The sequence below is a fragment of the Phalaenopsis equestris genome, unplaced genomic scaffold, assembly GCF_001263595.1.
Source record: "Phalaenopsis equestris unplaced genomic scaffold, ASM126359v1 Scaffold000761, whole genome shotgun sequence".
Lineage (NCBI taxonomy): Eukaryota > Viridiplantae > Streptophyta > Magnoliopsida > Asparagales > Orchidaceae > Phalaenopsis > Phalaenopsis equestris.
Window position 1 is genome coordinate 4955282 of NW_018165201.1, and position 13857 is coordinate 4969138.

General features: G+C 40.4%; 1 protein-coding gene across 2 annotated transcripts in view; it reads left to right on the forward strand.

The window, feature by feature from the left end:
• Window positions 1–13857, forward strand: part of LOC110030969 (probable protein NAP1) — a 71497-nt gene that overhangs the window by 8495 nt on the left and 49145 nt on the right. The gene's annotated exons all lie outside the window — the stretch shown is intronic.

The window sequence follows — 13857 nt, forward strand, 5'->3', positions numbered from 1 at the left end:
AGTGGGTCTTTAATTTGTTAATAGTTATAAAAAAATAATATAACTTGATGCGGGAGCTTACCGCTCAAAATTTCTGTGGTACTATAGCTGCTACAGTTTTATGAGAATAGCTGTTGCCATATTATAGCTGCTACCGTATTGCGGGAATAGCTGTTGCAGGAGAGGCGCCGAAATAATTCAATTTTTCTTATGCTTTCTTTTCTAATATCCTTTATTTCTTTTTAGCTTTTTCTTGTATATATGTTATATTAGAGTTTGGAAGTTAGTTTTATGGTGTATTTTGTTTAGGAAAGCTGCCAATGTTCGTTTTCTTTCTTCAAGGGCTGTATCTGAATGTTTTGGTGGTGCTCCGACTATATCCCTCTCTCGAGGTGGTTAATCTTCCCTATCCCCTTCTGCATCTTCTCCACGTCGCTCCCGATCGCCTTTCATCGCTGCAGTAGCCCAGGACAGCATTCCAGTTGTTGTTTTCCTGCAGCCTCCATCCTCCCAACCGCCTCCCCCTTCCTTCCTGCATTGGTGCCGCCCAAACCACCACTTGCCTTACTATTCCAGCCCTCCCACCGTGCCGCTGCCATCCAAGATAGCCAATGAACATCTTCTTGCTGTTCCGCCGTTACCCACCCCAACTCGCAGCCACCATCCAGGACAACAACCATATTTGCTGTCTCTGCAGTTTCACACCTCCCCCTCGTTGCCACTAGCATTTCTTTGCTGCCGCCACGCCAACCATTTTGATCCACTCATCCACTGAGCCCACCTCTACCATCCTTGAGATACACTTTAACGGTGTTTCCGTGTCCTGTTGTATTTTCACTTTCAAGTTAATTATAACTTCTTGTTTGTTTTGGGTAATAATATTTATTTTTTTCCTATTATTGTTTAGGTTAACTCTGATATCATTTGGTATCAAAGCTAGTCTAACCCCAGTCATATCTTAGGATTTTCTATCTTCTGTCCCTACCGAAGCCATCTCCACCCAAAATTTTCTTTCCTATTCCCAAATCACCAAATCGTAGACAAATTTTCGACCTAACCCTAATTTCTCCTTGCTGATTTTTTAAAATCAGCATACCTAACTCAATTTTTTCGCCTCCTCCCACTCGCCCACACCCACAACCTAGCCATGCCACCAAGTAGGTAATCGCCAAAAGCTTGATCGAGAGGAAATGACACGATGCCGCTTATGAGAAATCCACAGAGCTGTCTAGGAGATTTATAAGGAGGATATGCGCCAACAACAATCGAGGCTTACCATCTTCAAGAGGTAATCCAGATGGGTTACTCGTAGTCACAACGGTGACTTGCTAGATCAAAGTGATATAGTGAACCTCTTCCATCATTTGGATTCCAGGGATGAACCTTTACGTCGAAGAGGTGACCTGAAGTATTTGAGAAGTCAGAATTTTAAAATAAAGGTGGATCTACCATATTGTGATGGCCACATGGATTCATGCGAGGTCATCATGTGGACCACAACTTACATGCAGGATTTAACCCTAGGATCTTATAACTAGAGTGCACCTAGGGGAACATCCAGGTTGACCTTGCCTGAGGAGACTAGTTCAGAGTGGAGAATAGAGGACACCAATCCACATTCTTAAATTCATCTCATCCAGGAAGTGTTTTGTTTCACTAAGCAGGGAGCTGTTGAAGAAAGGGGTAAGGATACAATAGATACTGAAGAAGATGAGGAGATAAAGGTGGAGTACCAACTTCCAATTGATGAGAAAAAGTTGAACATAGTTCCAGTTGAGCCCATGAGAGGGACTTTAACTGAATTAATAATGATTGTCCAAGACAGTCTTAGGTTTGGGAACCGACACCAGAGGCTTGACAACCTCAGATAAGAGATATTCAGGCTTTTCAAATCTATAGACTCCTTCCCAAGTTGCCCTTATTGAAGGAGGTCCATCATGCCAAGAATGAGGCACTTGTGTGCCACGTCTGGAAAATTATATTGAGTTATTCAAATACTAGATCCGGTTAAGCAGTGTACCCACCATCATATGTCAAGACAGGAAGGATGAACCACAACTTTGAAAATTATTTTTGGAGCTTTATGGGGAAGAAAATTCTCCAATAGGATCTAGGTCCTTTCAGAGAAGAAGGACAAGAGGCTTCTCCTAAGTTTTTATACTTTAGTGTGGTCCAATCTGCTATAGATTTCGTCCCGAAGTTGATTCATTCTTACATTCTTGTTTATCAGATACATTTAGACGAGTAGAAAGAGTGGAAGAAACCAATTACAGATTTAACGACTCGAGGCTTGGTTCTTGAGGATACCCAACCACACAGTTCCAATTATGATTGTATCAAAACAGGATGGTTATCTATTATATCAAGATGTGTTTTTGGAATGCCAACGTCAATAGGAGTGACTTACCAAGAGATTACAATGCTTTCACCACCTTCAATGTGGCTGACCAGACGTCATATAATAAGGAGTCAGAAGCTTTGACGGATGAGGTCGAAGTTCCCCCTGACCACGGGACATTGACGCGGGAGCTTACCGATTAAAATTTTTGTAGTACTATAGTTGCTACGACGCCTCGTGAATAAATTTTGTGGTAGAGGCATTTAAATAACCTCATTTTTTTTCTTATGCTTTCTTTACTATTATCCTTCATTATTGTTTAGTCATTTTCTATATATGTGTTGTATTAGGGTTTAAAAGTTAGTTATCTAGAATAGTCGCCAACGCCAGTTTTCTCCCTTTGAGGGTTTCATCCAATTGTTTGGGCGTTGCTCTGGTTGCATCCTTCTCTCGATGGGGTATTTATCTTCTCTATCCCCTTTCACATCCTCCTCGTGTGCTCTCGGTCGCATTTCATTATTGCATCCGCCGCATAGGACATCATCTGGTTGTTGTTTTCTTGCAGCCGCCATCCTCCTAGCCGTTTCCCTCTTTCTTCCGTCATCGTTTTCTTCATCTTCTCTTACCTGGTAATTTTATCACTGTCTTCCCTTTTCCTTTCTCTCTGTATGTTCTCCCAAAAAGACATTTTTCAACTTGGTATCAGCTAATTTGACCCTCTTATCCTTTGACACATCCTTATACTCAAAGATTCGTTAAACAAATTGCGGCTAATCAATAAAATCTTCTGGACCCATACCTCCATCAAACTCTAGCACACTTTGTTAACGAAGTTGCTATGCCCTTCAAATGATCTCCTCTCTGAAATTCTCCTTATGGAAGGGTTTCAAATACTCTTCTCTAGGACTCCCTGATACTGGATTTCGAAACGCCGTGGCCTATCTTCTTCATTGCTGTAATTCTTCCAATGGAAGTGATTCAAATCCTCCTCTCTTTCTTCCCTTCAAATCTCGGTCGAGGGTAACCTCCCGCTGGGTCATCTCTTCAATATCTACAATCCTTTGTTGAAGGAGGCAAAGCTCTCGCTTTATCTTTTTGATGGCATGGTTAAGGTTTGGGATTTGTGGAAGTGGGAAGGGTGTTTGGTTGTAGGAAAGATAATTTTTGGTTTATGGCAGATGCTAGGAAACACTAGGGTATGACTAGGGTTAGGCTCGTTTTGATATCAAATAATGCCAGAACTAGTTCATGAATCAGCTTAAATGAAAACAAATTTTTACTAGCAACTGAATTAGGGTTATAGACAACTCAAAAAAGAAACATGATACAATAACAACCACCTCCTGCTATGGCTGGAAACAAAGATCCAAGGGCAGTGATGGCGCTTGCAAAGCGGCAAGGGGAAAGGGAAGGGTTGAGGGCTGTAGGGTAGGTTAGAGAGAGGGCTAATGGCTGGTTTGAGGGTTGGAAGTGTGTGGCAACAAGGAAAGCTGCAGGGAAGGAATGGGAAGGGTGCTGGATGGTGGAGGGACGAGCCAGTCAACAAGGAAAACTGCTGTAGAGGGCTGGTTGGATGTAGGAGGGTGGTGGACGGCTGGACAGCAATGGCGGCTGCTGGGGAAAGAGAACTGGTTGCTGGGATGTGAATTGGAGGGTTGGGCAGCAGGCTTACAGCAGTTGAAGGGGGTGGCAGAGCAGTTGGAAGGAGATGGAGTGGTCAACGACTAAGGAAGGTTAAGGGGAAACGGTAGGGAAGAAGATAAGAGATGATATAACACCACCTCGAAGCACAATGCAACTGAAGCACCACCCATCGTTGGAGAGAACCCTAACAAGGGAGAAGGAGGCTCCAAATCTAAAACAACAACGCAACAATACATGCCATAATTCATTCAAGCAACAATTAAAAAGACTCCCATAAGGAAAGAGACAAGAAAGGAAGGGGGGAAGTTCTGGCGGAAGCGCCACCCTTCCCAAATAACCGCTTGGTCTAGCTGGGAGATGGACAGGGGCTTTAGAGAATCGGCAAACTGGTTCCTTTCTTTTGCCAGCCGGCTAGCTCTCTAGCCCCGCACTACGCTTACTGTCACCAGCATTTATTTGTTGTTGCTACACCCTCCGACCATTCTGATCCACTTAGCCGACCTTCACCACTCTTGGGATACACTTTAGTGGAGTATGCTTGTGTCGTTTTGTTATATTTTCCCTTTGAAGTGTGTTGATTGTAACCGCCTATTTATTTTCGGTAATAATATTTGTTTTTTCCCTTTTTTTTTGGTTAGTTTTTTCCCTTTTTTTTGGGTTAACTCCCGTATCAAAACCTAAAAATGTGTAAAGAAAGAGAAAAAGGAAAGGAGTCTCCATTACTTGGCACTCGAAATTCCTATGTAGCCACATGACATGAGAAAAAGAAAAAGGAAAGGAGTCTCCACTACTTGAAACTCGAAATTCCTATATAGCCACATGACACGCGAAATTTTTTTTTGTTCCAAATATTCTCTTTTTCTCTAGTTTTTAGATTCTAATCATGTACAATGAGTGTCGCGGAGATGAAAATTCTCCTTGCTCCATCAATCATTAGGTTGCCTTCATGGATTTGTGTTTGATTTTATGCTTTCCTCGTTCATGAAAGGCGGTTTATTAAGAAGAATAACACTGGATTTAGTTTGTTTTTTTTAAATTCTTATTTTTTAACACTGGATTTAGTTTTTTTTTTTAAATTCTTATTTTTTAACACTGGATTTTGTTTATAGAGAAGATATTGACATTTTAAACTTGAAGTATACATATAACTCTGTTCCTTGCTTGATGTTACATTAACTTAAGATATTTCCAGTGAATTTTGTCGCTTGCATCTATATTCTTCATAATACATTAGCTAAAAGTATGTCCAATAGCTTTTCACTACACATTTATTATTTATCTGAGTAACAGTGCTTACATATTTATTATGTTTGCCTATAAGGATATCAGGAGAATGGTTGCATGTGAATTGAGGTCTTGTGAAAAATTTCTTAGTTTCAATTTGAAGATAATTTGTAGTATAGTGTGGAATGATTTTTCTGTCCTTTATAATTTCTATGGTTAATGTTTGATGATTAAAATGGAAAGGTGTTTTGAGATTTTGTTTATTAAGAGGATATCACCTGGGTTTAATGGCATGCTCTAGTTTTTTGACTTGCCAAAAATAGCTATAATTTTGATAGATACACATAAAAGGATATAATGTTTTCTCCCGCGATGCCAATCCATGGTTTCAATTCCTTCAAATTTGGTACCTAATTCATCCTTACTTTGTCATCTTGTGTTCCATGTTGTTTAGTGTTTCATAGATGGATTCTCTTGGTATAAGAATAGTAATCGTAAATTTTAATGTTTCTTGAAATAGCCTTCTCCCACCAATTCTGTGCCAACTTTTCCCTTTCTTTCTTTCAATTAATACTTATTTCAATAAAGGGATCATCTGGGATCAATTTTATGTGGCTGAGAGGCTAAATTGGAGACGATGATAGCCTGAGATTAAATTGGCTAATGCAAGTAGGCACAAGATCATTTTAGATATTTTCTTAATAGATATTTATAAAAATAATGTGAAATTCATCCTATTGAAATGTCCTACTACAAAAAAGCTAATAATGCCAGCCATTCTACATGCACTACATTTTATTTAGCACTACGTAGCGTGATAAGTAATTTAAGTATAAATTTAATAAGTTTTCTCTCCAGCCACGCATTGTGTATTTTGTAAATGTCTGAAGTTTCCTTGATACTATTTTCAGGCTAAACAATTTGTGTCAACTATTTAAACCAAATGACGTCTTCAAATAAAATTCACCGTGTCTTGTCTTTCTGTAATATAGATCGAGCCTGGTGGCCTGAACCGGTTCAGTTGAGAGAGGAAAAGGTCAGCCTTACCTTTGTCTTGGAATTGCCGCTCAATAGGAGGGGGCCCCACCTCTTCTACATATCTACTAGTATTTTTATGAATGTTTTGTGCTTTAGGATTTAGTTTTATGTTATTTCTAATTTCAGTTCTGAGAAGGCAGACGTCGACATCCTGTTTTCTCTGCTTGTGTTATATTTTACGGGTAGGGTGGTGCTTTGGCTGTATTCCTTTCCCCCGATGGTGATTATCCACTTCGTCTTCCTCCTCTACCCTACCTCTTTGTTGCTAACTGCACTTTCAACCCCACCTCCTCCTACAACAAGCCTGTTGTGCATCCTGCTAAGTCTCGTATCTTGCTACTTCCCCGACCACAATTCCCTCTAGATCAGTCACAACTCCCTCCAACTCATCCTAGACCAGCCGCAACTACCTCCTGCACCTTCCCTTGCTGCCGCAAGTCCGTCTAGACCTACTACCTACTGTCTTCCGTTTGTTGCCGAGACCCAAATCTCTTGGCTTCTTCTGCAGAGACCCTCTGCCACCCTGCCTGCGCCCCATAACCATTTAGATTCCCTCCCTGCTAACGCCACTTTCCAACCACCCCCTCTCATCTATTGTCCCGCCGCAACCTACCGATTTCATTCTCACTCTAGGATGTCATTTAAGCATGTGTTATTATTACCTATTGTCATGTGTCTATGTTTGTAACCCTATTAAATTTCAACAATAATATTTGTGTTTTTATTGTGATTTGGGTTAATTCCCATATCATTTGGTATCAAAACTAACCTAACCTTAGTCATGTCCTAGAATTTTCTAGCATCCGCCCAAATCCCAAATTCGCTTTGCTGATTTTTAAAATCAGCAAGCCCCATTCAATTAGTTTCACATACTATCTTTCACCTCCCAACTCTAAACCCTCGCCATGCCACTAAGGAGATACATGCCCGAGCCTGCCCAAGAGGAGATACGGCGAGAGATCCGTCAACTTCTGTGAAGGCTTGTAGACATTGAGGATGAAATTCGATGGGAGATTACCCTCGACCGTGATCGAGAGAGTTGAAGGAGAGAATAAGAAATCTGAAAATGAAGTGGGAGACATAGTGTCGTTTCCTATCAGCTTACTATAGATAAAGGGTGTTGACTCTAGCTTCAGAAGTAGAGAGATCACAGTACTGAGCAACCCCCACATCTTACAGACATATTTCAATCTCAGGATCTTGCAGTTCGAATACATTCATCAGTACATCCAAGAGGACTCCGTCAAAGGAAAAACTAATTCAGAGTGGAGAACAGGTAGGACCAATCCACTCCCTAAATTTGTCATGACCATAGAGTGTTGCAAGTGCCATGGATTTGTGCATGTGGAATCAAAATGCATAACTAAAGGAGTTATCTGTTTCATTGAGCAGAGCGTTGTTGAAAAAATGGGCAATGACACAGTTGATCCGGAAGAAGATGCATATTTCAAAGAGAATTCTCAATTTTCAACCAACGAGGAAGAGACACCATCAATTCCAGTGGAGCCCTAGATAGAGATTCCAACTAAGGTGACAATAGCTATTCTAGAAGCTAGTAACTCTAAAGTAATAGACATTCTGACAGAGTACAACTTTACGGTGCATCGAGCTAGCATGTTGAAGACATTGAGAGGAACATCATCAAGACTGACCTTAGATGTGTACAAGGGTTATGAGTTTGAGGAGCCGACATCAGATCCAGGCCCACCATAGATAAGATAAATTCAAAATATTCAGATGTATATACACATTCCTGAGTTTCCCTTATGAAGGGAGGTCAAGCCTGACAGAAGTGGGGTCATTTTGTGCCATGTCGAGAATATTATGTGGAGTTATTCACAGGTTATTTTCATTTTAGCGCTTGACACATCATCATATGTCCATACAAGAGGGATGAACCACAACTTTGTAATGAGCCTGAGGAGCTTGATAGAGACGACAATTCTTCAATGAGATCCAGGTCCTACCAGTGAAGAAGAGGTATATCCTGAGTGAGTGATAGTGAGAGTGGGGTAGCCTACCACAGATGTCACCCAGGAATTGAAATCTCACATACTAGATTATCAGTTGTACTCAGTCAAATAAGAGAAGTGGAAGAAGCAGTTTACGATGGGGATGAGTTGATACCTGATTTGTGAGAATTCTCTTCTATCTAAAGTTCCATCTCATGGTATGCCAAAGGTGGATGAGTACTCATTCTATCAGAATATGATTTGGAACGAAAACACTTAAACCAGGGCAATTGAAACCGTGCAGGAAGGTACGGATTATTCTCACCGCACATCAGATTGAGCCGACTAGGGGTTACTTTGGGAAAGTTCAACAAAACATACGGGGCACGTAGTCCCAAGGGAGTGGACCGATATGGATGTAAGCTCGCAGGTGGATCAAACTCCTCTGGTGTTTTGGGAGGCAGTGTAGTTGACAGTGAGATCCAGGTCCTACTAGGATGACAGTTGAAGATAAGCTGGCCTAGAAGTTTACTGCAGATCAATCACTAGCAATATACAACCAGGAGCTTCGAGGAATGAATTTGAAGCTCCCCCAACCCCTGGAGAATGACACGGAGGTTTTCCTCCCTTACTGAACTGGTCTGGCGAGGGGCCCCACCTCTTCTACATATCTACTAGTATTTATATGAATGTTTTGTGTCTTAGGGTTTAGGTTTATGTTATTTCCGATTTCAGTTCCAAGAGAACAGCCGCCGACGTCCTGTTTTCCCTGTCTAGGGTTGTATCCGACAGGAAGGGTGGTGCTCTGACTGTATCCCTTTCCTCTGGTGGTGATTATCCTCTCCAACTTCCACCTCCACCCTAACCCCTTGCCGCCAACTACTCTTGCTGTAGCCCCACCTCCGCTTACAACAAAGCTTGCTGTCCATCCTGCTAAGTCCCGTATCTTGCTACTTTCCCAGCTGCAACTCCATCTTACCCCCATCCCCTACTGCCACAAATCCCTCCAGGTCTACTACCTGACGCCTCCCCTCTTTCCAATCATCTTGCTTGCTGCTGTGACCCCTGTCGGCGATAGAAAGTGGGGGTTTGGGGGAGTTGCCCGTAGGAAGCTGTCGGTCACCGGAATCGAAATCCCGTCGTCCGTTTCAGAAGGACGCTTTAATTTACATATAAATTTAAGTTTAAAATCAAATATGAAAATCAAACTGACCCCATATGAAAATCAAACAAACTGACCCCATATTTTTCATAGTTTAAATAAAAGAGCGCTTTGCCTCAAATCCTGTATCTATCCCGAGGAATAAACACAAGACTTGAGGATGAGACTCGATCAAATAAACTAAGAAATACATGACTTTCGTTTGGTCTGCGAAACCGTTTTATTTGCCGACAAATTCCTCTATTTAATATGAAAAATTAAATAAGGTTTATTTTAAGCTGTGTTCGGAAAAACTTTATATAAGGACAAATCCCTATAGTTAATTATATCTTAAATGACCGAAATCACTTAAGAATACTCTTGATAAAAATCATGAAAAATTATCTTCAAGGATTTCAAAAGGATGAGATTTTCTAACGAAATCTGACAAAGATGTGTGAAAGAGGAATGACTCAAGTTTGGAACATTTATTACAGAATCCAAAGAAAGAAGAATTAGAGGATGCCACAGATCCAGAGGAGATCCTCGGTGACTTCCCAGTCTACCCTATGGTTTGGCTTCAGTTTCGAGGAAAAAAATTCAAGTGTTTCATCCTGCCAATTTTATTTATGTAGGGCTTATATTCGTGTGAAACGATCACACAAATAGCCTGGAAGATGTGAGAATTTAGGTCATGACGGACGACAACCTCAGAATCCTAAGACAAATTTGGGGCTTATATTATACAATATGGTTGTACAAAGGCCTAAAGATGAGGTGAGGATTTACGTTGCATAAGCAAACAACCTCAAAATACTATGGCTTTGTTGTTTAATTCTAAGAAAGGAAATGGTTTAGCTGGGGTAGACATGTTTTGCTGTTGAAGATGACCGTGCTACCCAGCTTGTCGTGACGAGTTTGAGTTCTCTAGGGTGTCAGATTATAATATCAAATCCAGCTGCTTTATGGTTGTAGTTCTTCAAATATTTTATAGATAACATGTTGAAATTGTATAATGTATAGCATAACAGTAGGGTATGTAGCAAAGGACAAACAATAAAGTATGCAGTAAAGAAAGCAGTACAAAATGCAGTGTAAAGGAAAAGTAAAAAGAATACAGCAGGTAGGTGATTTGCAAGAAAGTAACATGTTAACAGCATATAACAAACCTGTATATCTGGGAGATCCGCTGTTCTTTAGGTGTAATTGATGTAACAGGTACAAACAACAAAGTGGAGAAGGGCACAGAAGTTTGTAAATGGCTGATTTTTTGCACAAACGAAAACAAAAAAACGTTGTCCAGAAATCTCGAGAAAGATCATCGAAAGACTCACGACAGGAGAAATGCCAGGAAATCAGCGAATCGACAAATCGATTAAAATCGTAGAAAACACGGGAAAATCCCGAAAATAAAGCACGAGTGCTTTATCCAAAAAAAATCGATAATACATATGAAAAAGTCCGAAAAGAGGGGACCGCAAACACTCGGGTCGGGGCTAGGCTCAACTATATATTAGTACTTGAGGGTCGTCGAAGGCTACTCAGTGACTCAGATGTATAAAACCCGCCACTCAACTAGAAGGGTGTTCTATCGAACCTAACTCAGGAGGGTACTTCTCAGCCTAAACAGGTGATCAACAGGTGGACAATCGATGTTTAAAATGTATTTAAAATTTATATTTTCAACATGCACATAGACTTCAAACATGCAAAAAAGTGGGCTGTATCAATTTTGTTTGTAGCGAAAAGTGTATTTTTGTTTTAGAGAAAGGTGTATCTATTCTTATCAAATTTATTTTTATCAATTTTGAAAAGTAGTTGTCCACGAGTCGATCGCGCTGTCGGACATAAGTCTACCAACAACCTAAGAAGGTTCGGGTTAACTCCCTCCAGTATTGTGTCGGTGAATGATATTGTCATCCTACAGCTCATTGGGTTCCTGAATCGGATCCCGATGTCATAGGATGACATATCATTATGCTCTAGCCCTAAGCCCCAAAACAAAACTGACCTACTTGCGACATTGCTTAATGGTTTCACGTATAGCAAAAGATTATACGTGGACACTTATATATCAGACATAAGCAAAAAAAATCGAACCAAGAAGCAAGGAAAAAAGTAACAAAAATGGGGTGAGAGAGAGGAGGGACTGATTCGCCTAAAACATCGACTAAAACATCGAAAAGAACGAAACATCGAAAAGAACGAATGATGAATCAACTCTCAAAACTTATGACGAAAAAACCTGAAAAGGAAAGCTCGAATATCCTTGAATCCATCCGAAAGGATATCATTTTCTCACGTTTTCATAAGCGGATCAACCCAAGTCAAAATGACCCTCTAACGCTGGTATCCAAACCCCAAAAATATTTTTTATGAAATCAATTTGTCTCAGCCAAACATTCTCCCAAGATAAAATTTGGAAATCTCCCAAACTTCATAAATCGAGTAAAAGGAAAGTGACTTCGGGGAAACCACCACTAATATTTCCAAACCCATACAAAAATCAGGATCTTCCAACTTTCAAATTAATCAATAGCCTCATATATCAAATAAGTATAAAATCTTCTCATATAACCAAATAAATGCTCACGGTCGGGGTCAATACAAAGAGATAAACAGCATGTAAGCTAAGGCAACCCACAAGGGAGGCAACTACTAAGGCTCACGACTAAGGGCAGCAAGGGATAGCTGCTAAGGCCCATGACCAAAGGCAACCCAAGGAACGACAAGTAAGGCTCACGGCTAAGGCAACCAAAAAGGAAAAGGGGAGCTATTAAGGCTCACGACCGAGGCAACCAAAAGAACCGCCAGTGACTGCTATGCTCCCTTGTCATACATAAGAGGATAACTACAATGATTATAATTTTTGGGATGGCAAATTTGATTCATCAACAAAATATAAGCTAATTAAGTACAACAAGAAAGAGCCAAAAGACTCCAAATAACCCACCCAACAGGCTCACGGGTAGGACCAAAGGGGGAGACTAACTCAACCACATCACAAACCCACGGCTAGGAACCAAGCAAATATAAAAAAAAAAAAACTGCAGCCTTATAAACTTCCAAACCAATCCATCAAAACCAGCTGACCGTTCTCGAATAAGGACAACACAGTACGCCAAAACATGCTCTCGTTTAGGAGCTAAAACTAACAAAAATCAAAACCTAAGCCAATTCTCGGGTAGAAGCTAAGGCAAGCAAACCGAACCCTCAAACAAAATAAAATCGAACCGCAGCTAAGGTTCAAACTCAAGCCACAACAAAAGGGTAGAAAACACTTCCATGCCTTCAAGACATAAAAATGCAATGCCACTATATATTTCGGATGAGGATAGTTATGGAACTTTTCCAAATCAAAATAAGTTCCTCCACATCATGTGCTTTTAAGCCAAATATGGTCATAAAATGCCAAAACTGAGTCAACCCAAGTCAAAATCGAGCTCAGCAAGGCCAAAACCGAGCCCAGCAGGGTCCAAAGCAAATAGAACCGAACCTTTCCACAGCTATTGAGCAGGGGTAGGAATGAACACCACAACAGACTCTCAGGTAGGAGCTAAGACAAACAAATCGAGCTCCCAAATCAAGCCAAAACCGAGCCTAGCAGGGCTAAAACAAGACCCAAGCATCGATATAAACTCAGGCTTTAACAGAAATTAAATTTCCGGATACTTCAAGGTGAAACCGCTCCATTTAGAACCAAAGAGTAGTCACCATGCCTTTTGAGACATCAAGATATAGAGCCAACATATGTCTTAAACAAAAGCAACAATATAGAGAGCATGTTTAGGCCCCCAACTTAAATATTCCAAACATGAAACAACTTCCAATAAAAGTTTAAACAAAGTGATGCCTCGTGAGGTGTTAAACCCAACCACCAAAATAAGTTACAAGATTTGTCGAATTAAATAAATCCTCCTACAACATGTATTTCAAGCAAGGAAGAGCCATAAGAAACCAAAGCCGAGCCCCCAAATATGCATGAAAGGCCAAATAAACTCTCCAATATCTCATGCTAAGTAAGAATGGATGAAAAGCCTCATAATACATATCACAACATGCTTGCAAGAGGAGCTAACATTGTCTCAAAGCCATGTTTCAACCTTCTTATTCACAATAATAGAAATATGCCATAATTTCATCTCAAGCAAGTAGAGAAAAGAGGAATACTTATATCATGCTATATTTCCACCATTTTAAGCAAGTAATCAAGTCCAATCCCTAGAACATGCTCATACTTCCATCTCTAGATGCTGGAGTAACATGCCTTTCAAAAATATAAGTGCAACACTAAGCTAACATGCCACATTATCCATTGCACCAAGCTAACAGAGACTCGGCAGAGAGCAAAACCGAAAACAGGGCAAGACACAAAGGGGGAAAAGATACCTCCTTGAAGCAAAAGCAAGTAACACAGGAACTTTAAAGACACTCCCCAACTTCAATTTCTCCTCCAACAACAAGAAGAAACCAATTCAAGCACCAGAAAATTAAAGAAGTGAGAAAAGAAAATGACAGTTTTTTTTTTCTTAGAGATTTTC